The following is a 14,719-nucleotide window of genomic DNA, read 5'->3' on the forward strand; positions in this document are numbered from 1 at the left end:
TGCAGACAGTCGCGGTGGAGCCAGAAGAACTCCCGAGGACAGGTGAGTGAAGCGCGGTGCTGCAGCGAGCAACGCAGTGCTTTTAAATGAAAGTCTTTTCTCAGGAACGCTGGCGTGAAGGTTCCGGATGCAGGTAAGAAGTTTGATAAAATTCTTGGTTTTCACCTTTCTCTTCTCTTCTTTCCTTACAGGTTTTCCAGGATCGAGGCGGGCGTGGCTGGAGACCAGATGCAGGAGCAGACACGGCGAGCATTCAGCTGCTTGGATGCAGAATAACGCGAAGTGTGAGCTACTGTCTGGGCGTGGCTTAAATAGCCCCCAAAGTAGTTCCAGGTAAGTATCCTTCCCTGGCCACGCCCGAGTGGCAAAATAGTCCCAATGAAAAAATAGTCCCTTTCAGGTCTCAGGGAGGCCTGAATCTTGCAGCATGGTCTGCATTAGGTAAGTGCACAAAACACCTTCCTTTATGTGCCTGGCGCCTATGGCGCCAGGACTGATGTCCAACATGAGCCTGGCGCCAACGGCGCCAGGACAGAGTCCAAAGAGCCCCTATAAGGGGCCGCTGGCCTTTTACCCGGGGGCATGATGCCTGTTCCCGGGGGTGCTGGGCCTGGCCTGGTGCTCTGGGGGTAGGCATCATGACAGCACTCCACCCCCAAGGCCCCTCCCAAGGTCGTTCCCTCTGGAGGTTTCGGTTTGTTTGGGAAATTCCGATGGAACCTTTTTACCAGCCGAGGTGCATGTACGTGGTCGCTGGGTTCCCAAGACCTTTCCTGAGTCCCGTACCCTTTCCAATCAATTAGATAGAAAAGTTCTGATTTTGAGATCTTAGAATCCAAAATGTTCTTCACCTCGAATTCAGGCTCCCCATCTATCTGGATTGGTTCTGGTGGCTTTATTAATCTGGTTCCTGGTTGCACCGGTTTCAAAAGTGACACATGAAAAACGGGGTGAATCCGCATGTTAGCTGGTAGATCGAGCTTGACTGCCACTGGGTTAATTATAGCTTTGATCGAGTAAGGGCCCAAATACCTTGGATTAAAAGTTCGAGGTCCCTTGAGCAATAAGTGTTTGGTAGCCAACCATACTTGATCCCCTTTTTGGTATGGAGGCGCCTCACTCCGATGCAGATCTGCATTCTTTTTGTATTTCCCTTTTGCTTGTTGCAAATGTGCAGTTGCATCCTTGAAGGCTTGAGTTATCGTGGAATGCAAATGGTCCACTGCGGGCATTTCAAGGCTCAGAGGTGAGTCCAGGTCTGAAGTACGTGGATGATGTCCATATAGGCTATAAAAGGGGCTTTGTCCAGTTCCAGAGTGTACCGAGTTATTGTATGCATATTCGGCCACCCATAAAATATCCTTCCAATTACCCTCCGATTGGTGCAACATACATCGTAGGTGTTGTTCAAGGGTCTGGTTCGTTCTCTCCGTCTGACCATCGGTCTGTGGGTGGTGGCTGGTTGAGAGTCTTACGTCGATTTGTGCCAGTTGACAACACTCTCCAAAAATGAGAAATAAACTGGCTTCCCCGGTCGGAGACTAGTATGGACGGGAATCCATGCAAACGGATGATATTTTCGAGGAATTCCTTGGCTAGGACAGAAGCTGAAGGTAATCCTTTCAACGGAATAAAATGGGCCATCTTGGAAAATAAATCCACCACAACCAGAATAGTATTCTATCGATTACAAGGGGGAAGGTCCGTGATAAAATCTAGTGACAAGGTGTGCCAAGGTGCTGGTGGAATGTCTAAAGGCAGAAGAAGACCGGCGGGTTTTGTCTTTTGGCCTTTGTTTTGGGCGCAAACTCAACAGGACATCACAAAAGATTTAATATCCTTTCGCCAGGAAGGCCACCAGAATTGTTGTTTAATTTTTTCCTCAGTTTTGGCAATGCCAGGATGTCCTTCCATCAGGGTATCATGATGACGGGAAATAACCAGTTCTTGCAATTCCTTTTCTGGCAGAAATAAGCGTCCTTGGAAGTAAGGTAGGCCATCGTTGACCGAAAAGTAAGACCCTCTTTGGATCCAATCCTGCAAGGCTGTAGAGTCCAGGAGTTGTTTTACCCGTGCTTGAATGTCTTCAAGGGTTTGTAAAGAGGTTATCCCCAAAATTCTTTGTTCGGGAATTATCAACACAGGTTCTGAGTTTGTGTCTATTTCTCCCATTCCTATTCGAGATAGCGCGTCCACTTTGCCATTCTTACAGCCGGGGCGGTAAGTGATTACAAAATCGAACTCAGCAAAGAACAAAGCCCATCGGAGCTGACGTGACGATTGAGCCTTGGCAGTTTTTAAATATTGTAAGTTTCGGTGATCAGTGATCACAGTGATGGTATGCCTGGCGCCAAGAAGATAATGCCGCCAAGCCTTAAAGGCGGACTTAATGGCTAATAATTCCTTGTCGGTGATTGCATAATTTACCTCAGGCGGCGAGAACTTTCTGGACCAAAATGCTACGGGGTGCAGTTGGTTGGTTTCAGGGTCTCTCTGAGACAGGACAGCTCCCATGGCCAAGCTGGACGCATCGGTTTCGACTATATATGGGAGATCGGGACGCGCGTGCTTCAAAATAGGTGCGGACGTGAATTTAGCTTTCAATTCCTGAAAGGCCTGTTCGGCTTCCTCGGTCCATTCGAAGCGTTTATTTTTCCGCAAGAGTGCAGTGATGGGTTGTACCACACGAATTCCGGGATAAATCTGCAATAAAAATTGGCAAAACCAAGCATGCTTTGGACACCTTTCACCGAACTAGGTGATGGCCATTTGAGGATGGCATCCACTTTTCGTGAGTCCATTCGGACCCCTTTAGGTGTCAGGATGAATCCAAGAAACTCAACCTCGGTGGTATGGAAAACGCACTTTTCCAGCTTTGCAAACAGTTTGTGCTGGCGCAATTTCTCAAGGACGGCCCTGACATGCTTTCTGTGATCAGATTCCGAAGAGGAGTACACAAGAATGTCATCGATATATACGACAACACAAACATCGATGAGTTCCCGAAGGACATCGTTCATGAAGAATTGGAAGGCAGCAGGTGCGTTGCACAACCCGAAAGGCATCACCTGGTATTCGAATAATCCATATTTTGTACGGAAGGCCGTTTTCCATTCGTCGCCTTCTTTTACTCGCACCAGATGATAAGCCCCCCGGAGATCTAACTTGGTGTATACGCAAGCGTCCTTCACCTGGTCAAGGAGTTCAGGGATCAGAGGCAGAGGGTAACGGTTTTTAACAGTTATCTGGTTCAATGCGCGGTAGTCGATACAAGTTCTAAGGTCGCCTTCTTTTTTGGGCACGAAGAACAAAGCCGAGGATGCCGGAGACTTTGACGGGCGAATGAAACCATTGGCTAGGTATTGATCTAAATATTGTCTCAAATGCAGATTCTCAGGTTCAGTAAGGGCATAAATCCTGCTACAAGGGGGTTGTGCACCGGGCTCCAGATCGATTTGGCAATCGTACGATCTGTGGGGAGGTAACGTGTTGGCCTGTTCCTTTTGGAAGACCTCCTGAAAGTCTTGGTATTCTGGAGGTAGTTGCATGGAGACAGAGGTTACAGACGCTAGACTAATCTTCAGATTTTCTGGGTAGCAGGTTTGTGCACAATCCGGGAAGGTTATTTTCTTCGCTCGCCAATCAATTCGAGGATTATGTGTCTCTAACCAAGGGATTCCGAGAATAACCTGAAACTGTGGAGCCTTGATTACATCAAACACAACTGCCTCCCAATGGCCGTCCGGACCTATAAGTGTCACCTCAGCAGTGGAATGTGTTACCGGTCCTGAGGCAATTTCGGTTCCATCGACTGTGGTGATGACATCTTTGCTTGTTTTAGGACGCAGAGGGAGGTTAATCCTAGAGACCAATTCACGATCCACATAATTTCCTATAGCCCCACTATCGATGTATGCCTTTATTGCATGCAACCGCTCAGGCTGTTCCGGAACTACGAGGACCATTGGCACAATGAAATGCGAGGTCTGAGAGTTAGTTTTCAAGCTCGGCAAGCGGACCCCTACGCTTGTCGGGCGTGGTCGTTTCCCGAAACAGAGTCTTCATGGTTTTTATCAGCGGCTCCTACCACCTTCTTGGGCGGTTTTGCCGGGCAATCTTGTAGAAAGTGTCCAGAGGACCCACAATAAAGACATAATTGCATCTGCCGTCTTCTTTCACGTTCTTTTTGAGTTAGAGGTCCTTTAACCCCTCTGATTTGCATAAGCTCAGAGACATCAGCACCCTTGCGGTTAGCGTGGGTCTTGACCAACACCCGGGTCTCAAACTTGGACCGATCTGCTTTTCTGTTTTGAAGTCTGTGATCCAATTGGACCACTAAGCCTATATATTCTGTGCATTCTTGGGGCGGATTTACAACTTGGGCCAGGACATCTTTAAGTTCTCTACGTAGACCTCGATAAAATAACGTGATTCTTTTATCCTCTGGCCACCCAGTTTCCACAATTAGTCTATTAAAGGTTGCAATGTAGGATAGGAGGTCCTGATTGCCCTGTCGCAGGGATAGGAGTTCGTCATCCAGAGCCTGCCCCTGAGTGTGTCGAGCAAATAACCTTTCCATGCTTGCTTGAAATCCTTGAAAATCACGGAGAATCGGGTCATCTTGAGTAACCAGTGGAACTGACCAATCGGCAGCACAACCGCTGAGATATGACAATACAAAGGCTACCTTGCTCTGGTCATTAGGGAAGGCCCCAGGTCTGCATAGGAAGTGCAAACGACACTGATTCATGAATACGGGGAATCGTTTGGGGTCCCCAGCAAAGCGTTCGGGTGGGGCCAGCGGCATGTTTCCAGGTAGATTAATCTGCACAGGGTTACTGGGAACCACAGGAGCGGGATTCCCCCCGGAACCGGGTAGAAAAGTGTGTCCAGCTTGACCTTGCAAAAACTGTCTAGCCAGGTCATCAGTTCTTTCCTTTGATACAATCACTTCCCTCCTGAGAGCATTAGTCTCTTGACGAGCGGCGTATACTTCGGCCCGTAATTCCCCCAGTAGTTGGGCCAGCTGATCAGTCTCAGAAGTTTCCATAGCGCCTGGGTGGGAATTTGTAGGAAGGCTTCGCGTTCTGTAACGCTCACCTGACTCCCACGGAGGCGCTGGTTTAGTCTGGGTTGCTGTGGCCTCTTCGAGCGTGATGCGCAGAACTCGGAACACTGACTGAACAGGACCCTTAAATCTTGCTTGTCTGGCCCGTAGGAATATCCTTCTGCAGATGAGAAAGGGGATTAACAGTCTGCAGAATAGTGTGCTTGCTCCCCCTTCGCCCCTTCGTTCTTCTCTAACTTCCTCCGAAATCCCCGGTTGAAGCTCACCTTATGGTTTGAAAGGATGAAATCTCCATCCTGCTTCTGGTGCAGGGGTGCGTGTTTGTCCAGTTACTTCACTGGTTTTCAGAATGGCGCTGGCAAAATCCACTTCACTTTTCCGAGCGGAATGCCGTAAGTATAAAGATTACAAAAGTTCAAGTGTTGAGCCTCCTTTTCTGTTGCCTTCCTAACCTGTGATCTGTCCTTTATTTCAGGTGCAGAATGAAGGTGATGCGTTGAGGGATTGACTTGCCGATGGTAAACTCAGGTGAGTCAGCGATGGGGGCGATCCCTCTTAATGTCTTTATATTCCTCCAGTAATGTCTTTTGTCCTTTCCCCATAGGGGCCGGGGTGCGGTACCTGCCAACGTAGCGGCGCCGACCGGAAATGAGGAATGATCCACCAACAGTAGACCGGTAAGTGTTATGGCGGAAAATTAGGCTTTCCTCATATGTTCCTTCTGCTCACCTTTTGTCTCTTCTTCTCTCCCCTAGGCGCAGAGATGTGGCGACCGGTGCAGACAGTCGCGGTGGAGCCAGAAGAACTCCCGAGGACAGGTGAGTGAAGCGCGGCGGTGCAGCGAGCAACGCGGTGCTTTTAAATGAAAGTCTTTTCTCAGGAACGCTGGTGTGAAGGTTCCGGATGCAGGTAAGAAGTTTGATAAAATTCTTGGTTTTCACCTTTCTCTTCTCTTCTTTCCTTACAGGTTTTCTAGGATCGAGGCGGGCGTTGCTGGAGACCAGATGCAGGAGCAGACACGGTGAGCGTTCAGCTGCTTGGATGCAGAACAACGCGAAGCGTGAGCTACTGTCTGGGCGTGGCTTAAATAGCAAAATAGTCCCAATGAAAAAATAGTCCCTTTCAGGTCTCAGGGAGGCCTGAATCTTGCAGCATGGTCTGCATCAGGTAAGTGCACAAAACACCTTCCTTTATGAGCCTGGCGCCTATGGCGCCAGGACTGATGTCCAACATGAGCCTGGCGCCAACGGCGCCAGGACCGAGTCCAAAGAGCCCCTATAAGGGGCCGCTGGGCTTTTACCCGGGGGCATGATGCCTGCTCCCGGGGGTGCTGGGCCTGGCCTGGTGCTCCGGGGGTAGGCATCATGACAGGTTGGGACACCACCAAAACCCATACTCATTGACAGAGAACCAGAATTCGAAGTCAGAATCATCTTGGATTCCAAGTATTCGAGGGGACGATTATATTACCTAGTCGATTGGAAAGGGTTTGGACCCCAAGATAGATCCTGGGAGCCCTGTGAAAACATCCCTGCACCACGTCTGATAAGAACATATCATCGCAACTTTCCAACTAAACCAGGGCCAGACAGAAGGAACGCCTTGAGAGGGGCCTTGGGTGGAGTGCTGTCACGACCCACCTCTTAAAACCCCCCAGGCAGGCCCATAAACCAGGAGGGGTCCCGACTCGGGCCCCCACCAAGCTGAAGCATCCTTAGCCCTGGCCCTCTTGGGGCCAGTCCTGGCGCCTTTGGCACCAGGCTCATACTTAATGAGGACTGTGCTTGGGAACTACCTTACTTGATGCCAGTCAACATGGAGGCATCCACATAGCTTGGTTCCTTGGAACCAAGCTATGCGGTATAGTGTTTAGGGTGTGGTAGCCGAGGGACTACTTTACCTGGACTACTTTTCCTGAGGCTATTTAAACCACGCCCGATTTAGAGAACACGCTTCGCGTTACTCTGCAGTCCTGCAGCGTGACGCTCATCGTGTCCAGCAGCATCTGCGAACCAGGAAAGAACCACACCTGAAAGACAAAGGAACATCGTTATTCGCAGCAGGTTACCTGTGATTCCACCGCTAGCTGCCCTCTGCTCCTGCAAACAACATCCAAGGAACAGCGAGCCTCCCGAATCCTCAGACCTGCAAAAGGAGGAAAAACAAGACATTAGACTTTTACAGTTGCACCGGCGGCTTACCTCTCGAGTAGCCCATCGGCCAGCACCGCCTTGGAACTTCTTGCTCTGGTGAGTGCCGCAACCTACGGCAACAAAGGACAAACAGGTTAGCAAAGGCAAGGCATTTAAGCGCTGCGCATAGCGCTTACCTACCGCCTCAAGGCGCTCTCACCATAATCACCCGTCGGTGATCCCGAATTCAACAAACGTCCCACCACGAACTCCCGTGCAGCTGAGGAGAAAGAAAATACATTATTAGAAAAGGCAAGGCATCTTAGCGCCACGCACAAGCGCCTACTTACTGCATCACCACCAGGGGGCGCATGAGCATGGCTGCCTGAGTCTGCGTCTCCTTAAATGAGGGTGAATCATTCTTAAATTAAGGCAGTTTAAATTGCAATTTCTGCCAATATCGTCTTCCGTTCCTGTTGCTTACCTGCTTAGGCTCCACTGTCTGCTTTTTCAGCGAAAATCGGACCCGCCTGGAGTGACTTCAGGATCGAGCCTCGGAGCGGCCCTTCCTCCCGCTCTGTCGTCGGACCAACCCGCGGGGTCCTTCCTGCCTTCAGACATCCAGGGTGGCGGTTGCCAAGGTCGGACTCGTCTGGAGCATCTGCGGGATCGAACCTAGGAGCGGCATTCCTCCTTCCAAACATCCAGGGCGGCGGTTGCCAAGATCGGACCCGCCTGGAGTGACTCCAGGATCGAGCCTCGGAGCAGCCTTCCTCCCGCTTCATCATCGGGTCGGCCTGCGGAGTCCCCCCGCCTTCCAGTCATCCAAGGCGGAAGTTGCCTCCTCCTTCCTTACTGCTGCCTGCTGAGCCAGCCGGCCTGCGTGATCCTCCCGCCTTCCAGTCGTCCAGGGCGGCGGTGGCCTCTTCCTTCCTTGCCGCTGCCTGCTGAGCCAGCCGGCCTGCGGGGTCCTCCCGCCTTCCAGTCACCCAGGGCGGCGGTTGCATCCTCCTTCCTTGCTGCGGTCGACGCCAGCGGATCCTGCACAGGTCATGTGCCGGAGCCCCTTGTCGGTTGCCGGAGCCCATTGTCCTTGATTGGGGCACAACAATAGGTACGGCTACTGCTGTCTGCTGAGCCAGCTCCGGCCATTCTTTGGAGTCATCTGACCGCTGAGCTCATTGCGGCCCTCAGAGTCCCCTCCTTCTTCCTTCGTTCCCTGGGGCCCCCTCCACGCCGCTGCCTCCACACAGCTCTCAGTGCCCTTGACCTGCTTCGCTGCGGCCTGGGGCCTCCTCCACACGGCTGCCTCCGCACTGCTCTCCGAGCCCTCTCGTCATTCCACACGGCTTGGAGCCTCTTCCTCCTGCGTGCATTCTTAGAGGACTCACTTCGCTGAATCCTGCGGCTCCCTCCACACAGTTGCCTCCACTCAGCTCTCCGAGCCCCTTCTTCTTCCCACAGGGCTTGAGTCCCCTCCTCCTGCGCACGTTCCTGATGGATTTGCTTCACTGCTTCCTGGGGCCTCTGTACTTCACTCAACCCCGGAACACCGTCTGCACTAGGCTGGTTTCCCGGTTGATCCATATAACTGCCTTCTGGGGCCTCTGCGCTACACTTGTTCGACTTATATACTTGTTGCTCCACTGGCTTTGCTCCAACTGTACTCCCACAGTTCCTGGCTTACCCGGCTCTGACTTCGATTTGTATGCTTCTTCTCCCCCCTCTTCATTGATTGTTCCTACGCCTTCTCAGCTCTACCCTGTCACCACCTTCAGCGGTGCGGAGATAACTTTGGACACCTACTTTATGATACATCAAGCAGCACTTGACCCCTCCATCTACACTATCGAGTTCCTGCACCATCTGACTTTTTTGGATCCTTCTGGCTCCCTCTGTGGTGATAACTTGGTGTAACTACATTGTCCTGTCTCAAGCACCTCTGGACTCCTCCATCCACAGTCTCGAGTTCCTGAACCCTCTGACTCTTTTGACTCCCTCTGGCTCCCTCCCACCTCCAACTTGAATTCCACCGTCAACCCCATCCTCACCTGGTCTCCTCCTATTGTTTTTCCTCCCAATTTTCCTCACTCCTGATTCCACATTGCCCTCTACTTTCTCCCCTTTATTTAAAGAACACGCTGGTCTCTACCCTCCACATTCCCGTTCCTACTATTCTGCTCCTACCTACCTGTCTGTACATAAGTCCTTGGTATGCGATCCTCCTTATCTCCTTCTCACCTCACTCTCCTCCCCTCTCCCCCCACTACCATCTCCTCCTCTCCCTCCTATTCTACTCACTCCTCCTGATGCCTAGTCCTCTCCACTATTTTCCCCCCACTCTCCTACCCATCCTCTTTCCTTTTCTCATCGCCCTAACCTTCTCTACCCCCCCCCCCACTGCCAACCAGTCTGCCCTCATAAACACTGCTCTCTGGAATGCCAGATCCATCTGTAACAAAACTGCAGCTACCCTTGATGTTTTCTTTCGCCTCAATCTTCATTTCCTCTGCCTAACTGAGACATGGATTCCACCTCACAACACCTCTGTCCCTGCTTCCTTAACGACCTCGTCTTCCTCTTTCATCCATACCCCTCGTACCTCTGGTCGAGGTGGCGGCGTTGGTCTCCTATTCCACCCTAAATTAATTTCCTCCTCTTCATCTCCAACTCTCCCCTCTTTCTTTACTTTTGAATTCCTCTCCACGTCCTTCTCTTCTCCCTACCCTATTTCCTTCCTGGTTGTCTATCGACCCCCTGGTCCTCTCTCCTCCTTCCTTGATGATCTGGATCACCTCCTCTCACTTATTTCTCCACCTGCCTCTCCTTTAGTGGTACTTGGCGACTTTAATATCCATCTGCCTTCTCCCCCACAATCTTTTCCTCTCCTCTCCATCCTTGATTCCTATCTCCTCTCCCTCCTTCCTTCACCCTCTACTCACTCCTCTGGTTCCACTCTTGACCTCATCTTTTACTCCTCCCACCCCTCCTCCCCTGTCTCTTCTCTCCCTGTTTATCTCTCTGATCATGCCCTACTCTCTTTCTCCCTTTCCCCTCTCCCTTTCCCCTCTCTCTCTACACCTACTATTACTAATCCCTCTCCCCCATTCTACTCACGTCGTGACCTCCGGGACTTTGACGCTACCCTCTTCTTCGACACCTGCTCTTCTTCTCTCCCATCTCACCAAGACTTTGCATTACTCTCTGCTGATGATGCTCTCTCTTCCCTTTCATCCTCTATCTCCACTGCCCTCGACCAACTTTCCCCTCTTTCTCTTTTGACCCTATTCAGAAACCTTCTGAACCTTGGCTTACCTCCCGTCTCCGCTCTATGCGACGCCTTCTCAGGCGATTAGAGAGACTCTAGCTCAAAACTCCCTCGCTTTCTAATCGAACCTCTTATTTCTCTTACCACGCTCTTTACAACTCTTGTCTTGCAACCACCAAGTCCTCTTACTACTCTAACCTTCTCCAGTCTCAAGCATCTCACCCTCGTCGAATTTTTCAAACTCTTACCCGTCTTCTCTCTCCTCCTACTCCCGATCCCTCATCCAACTCCACGGTTTCTCCCTCTGACTTTGCTAACTTCTTTTCCTCCAAAATCATCTCACTCCGCCAAAAAATTAACTCCCCCTTTAGCTCCCTCTCTTCTCCTCCCCCCTCTCCTCCCTCTTCCACTATGTCTCTCTTCTCATCTGTTTCTGCTTCGGATGTCTCCTCCCTTCTTACCAAAGCCCACCCCACATCCGCTCCCTCTGACCCTCTCCCCTCCGTTCTCATCCCCGAAATCTAGCCTCTTCTTATCCCATACCTTACCACTTTCTTTAACTCCTGCCTCTCCTCTTCTACCGTTCCCTCAGCCTTCAAACATGCAACGATTATTCCTATCCTAAAGAAACCCTCTGCTGATCCACTCCTCACCTCTAACTACAGACCTATCTCCCTTCTACCTTTCCTTTCTAAACTCCTTGAGCGTCTCGCTTATTCTCAACTCTCTTCTTTCGTCTCTTCCTCCTCTCTCCTTCCTCCCTTCCAATCTGGCTTCCGACCCAAACACTCCACTGAAACCGCTAACACTTCTATCCTCAATTCTCTCCTCTCTGCTCGGCATGCCAAGCAATCTTCCATCCTTATTCTCCTTGATCTCTCTGCAGCTTTTGACACTGTCGATCACCCACTCCTCCTACACACTCTCTCCTCCTTCGGATTCAAAGGCCCTGTTCTGAAATGGCTATCTTCCTACCTCTCTTCTCGTTCCTTTACCGTCTCATGGGGGGGCCAGACCTCTTCTTCCTTCCCTCTCATATACGGTGTTCTGCAAGGCTATGTACTTTGTCCTTTCCTCTTCTCTCTTTACACCTCACTCATCGCCCCTGTTATCTCCTCCTTCGATATCTCCCATCACTTCTACGCTGATGATACTCAACTCTTTCTCTCTTTCTCCTCCTTCACACCTGACCTCCATCTCAAACTCTCCTCCTGTCTCAGAGCCATCAAGAACTGGATGTCCTCCCGCTTCCTCTCTTTTAATACTGATAAAACCAAAGTCCTTTTCTTCCCTTCTAACTCACTTCCTCCTCCCTCTCCTCCCCCTTTCATCCACTTTCCTCCCTCCAACCTCCCTATCACCTCCCATGCTTTTAATCTAGGCGTTATATTTGACTCCTCTCTCACCTTTTCACAACACATTTCACTTACCTCTCGCTCCTGCCGTTACCACCTATACAACATTCGCAAAATCTGTCCCTCCCTCACATTCCATGCGACCAAACTCCTTATCTCCTCTCTCATCTTTTCCCGATTATTCTACTGCTACCCCTTATTCTTTGGACTTCCTGCATCCCAGCTTGCCCCCCTTAAATCCATTTACCTCTCCGCTGTTCGTAATCTTTGTCTCCTTACCTCCGTGATTCCATCTCCTCCTCGCTCTCTCACCTTCGCTGGCTACCTTTCCACTTACAGTTAAATTTCTGCTTTCTCTGCCTTGTTTTCAAATCCCTACATGGTCTTGCTCCTCCCTATCTCTCCTCCCTTCTCACCTTTTACTCCCCCTCTCGCTCACTTCGTTGTGCTGACCATTTCCTCCTCACTGTACCTCCTTCCCCCTGTGCTTCCTCCCGGTTCCGCTCCTTCCAACTCCTTGATTCTCCTCACTGGAACTCACTCCCCCCTCTCAATCCACTCTTCCACGACCCTTCCCTGATTTCGCACTTCCCTTAAATCCCTTCTTCTCCACTCTCCTCCTTGAAGGCTTCCCCTGATCTCTCTTCCTCCCCCCTCTTTCCCTCTTCTAACTCCTCTCTCCCCACTCCCGTTTCATTCTCCCTCCCTTCTATCCTTCTCTGTTCCCCCTCACCAATCCTACTCCCTCTCCACTTCCCCTCCCCCTCAATTAATTGCTTTTTGCACTGTTTTGTTGTCGAATGATTCATTATGTAATTTTTCTCCCAATGTTTATTGTTGTTCACTGTATGAGTTGTTCCATTGTACAGTGCCTTGGTGTAAGGCGCTCTATAAATAAACAAATCAACCAATCAAGGTGCTCGCAAACACCATCATCACCTGCCGGCGATTCCAAACTCAGCCCACGGCCCACCACAAACTTTCGCGCATCCAAGGAGAGAGAAAAGACTTTAGTGCAAGAAAGGCTTACAGTATATCAGTAATAAGACCTACCTGAAAGACTTTAAGGGGAGCATCAGTGAAGTAACTAGATCACTCACCCCCACAAGGACAACGCGCCCCTGCCAAGAAGGCAGGATGGAGAGCACGCCAAAACAGATAACAAGGTGAGGAAAGGTCCGGGGAGGAGGCTGCGGGCATACCGGGTGTTGGGATGCTCTCACCCCAGTTGCTCAGTATTGAACCTTGCCCACCTGTTTTCCAGGCAGAACTTCCCTGCTGATAATACCAGGGAGAGGCTGAGAAGGGTACCAGAGTCCCCGCAAGTGAGTGGCGTCCCCGTGGATACCAGGTGAGCGTAACAGGTGTTGCGCTTTGGTAGAAGTGCTGGAAGCTTGAGAGTCAGTGGTGGCCCTTGGTGTGTGGTCTGCCATGTAGCTGCCACATTTCCTGTGAGATGGTGCTCATTCGCTCTGGATCAGTGGGCTGGGCTTGATGTTGTGCTTTGTGGGAAGTGCTGGACACTTGAGAGTCAGTGGCGGACCCTGGTGTGGGGTCTGCAATTTGGCTGCCCACATTTCGGGTGAAGTGATGCTCATTCACTCTGGATCAGTGGCTGTGTTTTGTGCTTTGGTGGAAGTGCTGGAATCTTGAGAATCAGTGGTGGTTCTTGGTGTGTGGTCTGCATTGGGGCTTAACATTGTTTGGGTGGAGCTGTGCCCAGTGAGTTCAGAGCAGTATGGGTGGGTTTTTGCTTTGGTGCGATTGCTGGAAGCTTGAAAGCCAGAGGTGGCTGTTGGAGTGTATCTGCAGTGGTGCTGCTTCGTGGTTGGAGGCCAGGGGGAGCGGTAAGGGGATGTGCTGCAAAGTGGCTGGAATTAGCATATCGGGAGTGAACCTTCTTGTTATGGGAGCAGGAGCCGCAGGGATATGCAGGTGAGTTTAGTCTCAGGACAGGCCTTGTATTGCAGTGTTGCATATTTTAATATTCGTTATCCTTGTTTTAAAGGAATGGTGCGGTCAGAAATATTATTGTCCCTATGGTTCAGCCATGTGTTTTTAACCATAAATCGATCGATTGTACAAACATTTTCTATGCACCTTACCAGAGTTTTCGTCTCTTGAACACAAGCTAAATCAGGCAGCAGGGCACGGCCATCTTGTGATAATCTTATCACTTGCCGCATGGGTGACCTGCGTTTGCGGCACTAAATCATATCCCCCGCCCCTGAGCCTGACATCACTAGACGCGTACCGCCCATTTCACAACGCCAAAGCACATCTCGTGTCAACATTCTCTGCGCTTCAGCAAATGACGTATCGCCATGGAAACGGCAGGAAGCCTCTTTCCTCGATAAGTATAAACAGACCGTTTCACAACACACAACAGCAGATTTTCTTTTCCATTCCTCTCACTGTATTTCTTTGAGTATTCTCTGACTCGTTTCTGTGCTTTGGTCAGCTACCTTAGTTGCTTGTAGCCCATGTGAACAGATACCAGTAAAGCCGCTATAAATTATTTTTGTTTGTTTACCACACAATGGCAACAATAATGCCCTACCTGTACGAGCCTGAGTAGTCCGAGGAGGAATTACTGGAAAGAGAAAGCTGCGTAAACGATGGGGCTTTGGACGACAGTTGGGCAGACGTTTCAACAGATGAAGAGCCTGGGCCTAGTCGCATGGACGGTGTTTCCACCTGTGTACCTGCAATCGGTGCGCACTAATGCCAACCGAGGAGGAGAACTGCTGCTGCCGAGAAAACTCTGCATGCTTGTCCTACATATCGCAAGGCAATCCACAGCCGCAATGCGTTACCGAGCTGCCAGACTTCACGGCAGCCTGCCTCACACGGTCCGTGTTGAGTATTTTGATGGTGCTTATGCACAAACTTCGTG

Source organism: Ambystoma mexicanum, chromosome 1q, assembly GCF_040938575.1.
Source record: "Ambystoma mexicanum isolate Mex_15411 chromosome 1q, UKY_AmexF1_1, whole genome shotgun sequence".
NCBI lineage: Eukaryota > Metazoa > Chordata > Amphibia > Caudata > Ambystomatidae > Ambystoma > Ambystoma mexicanum.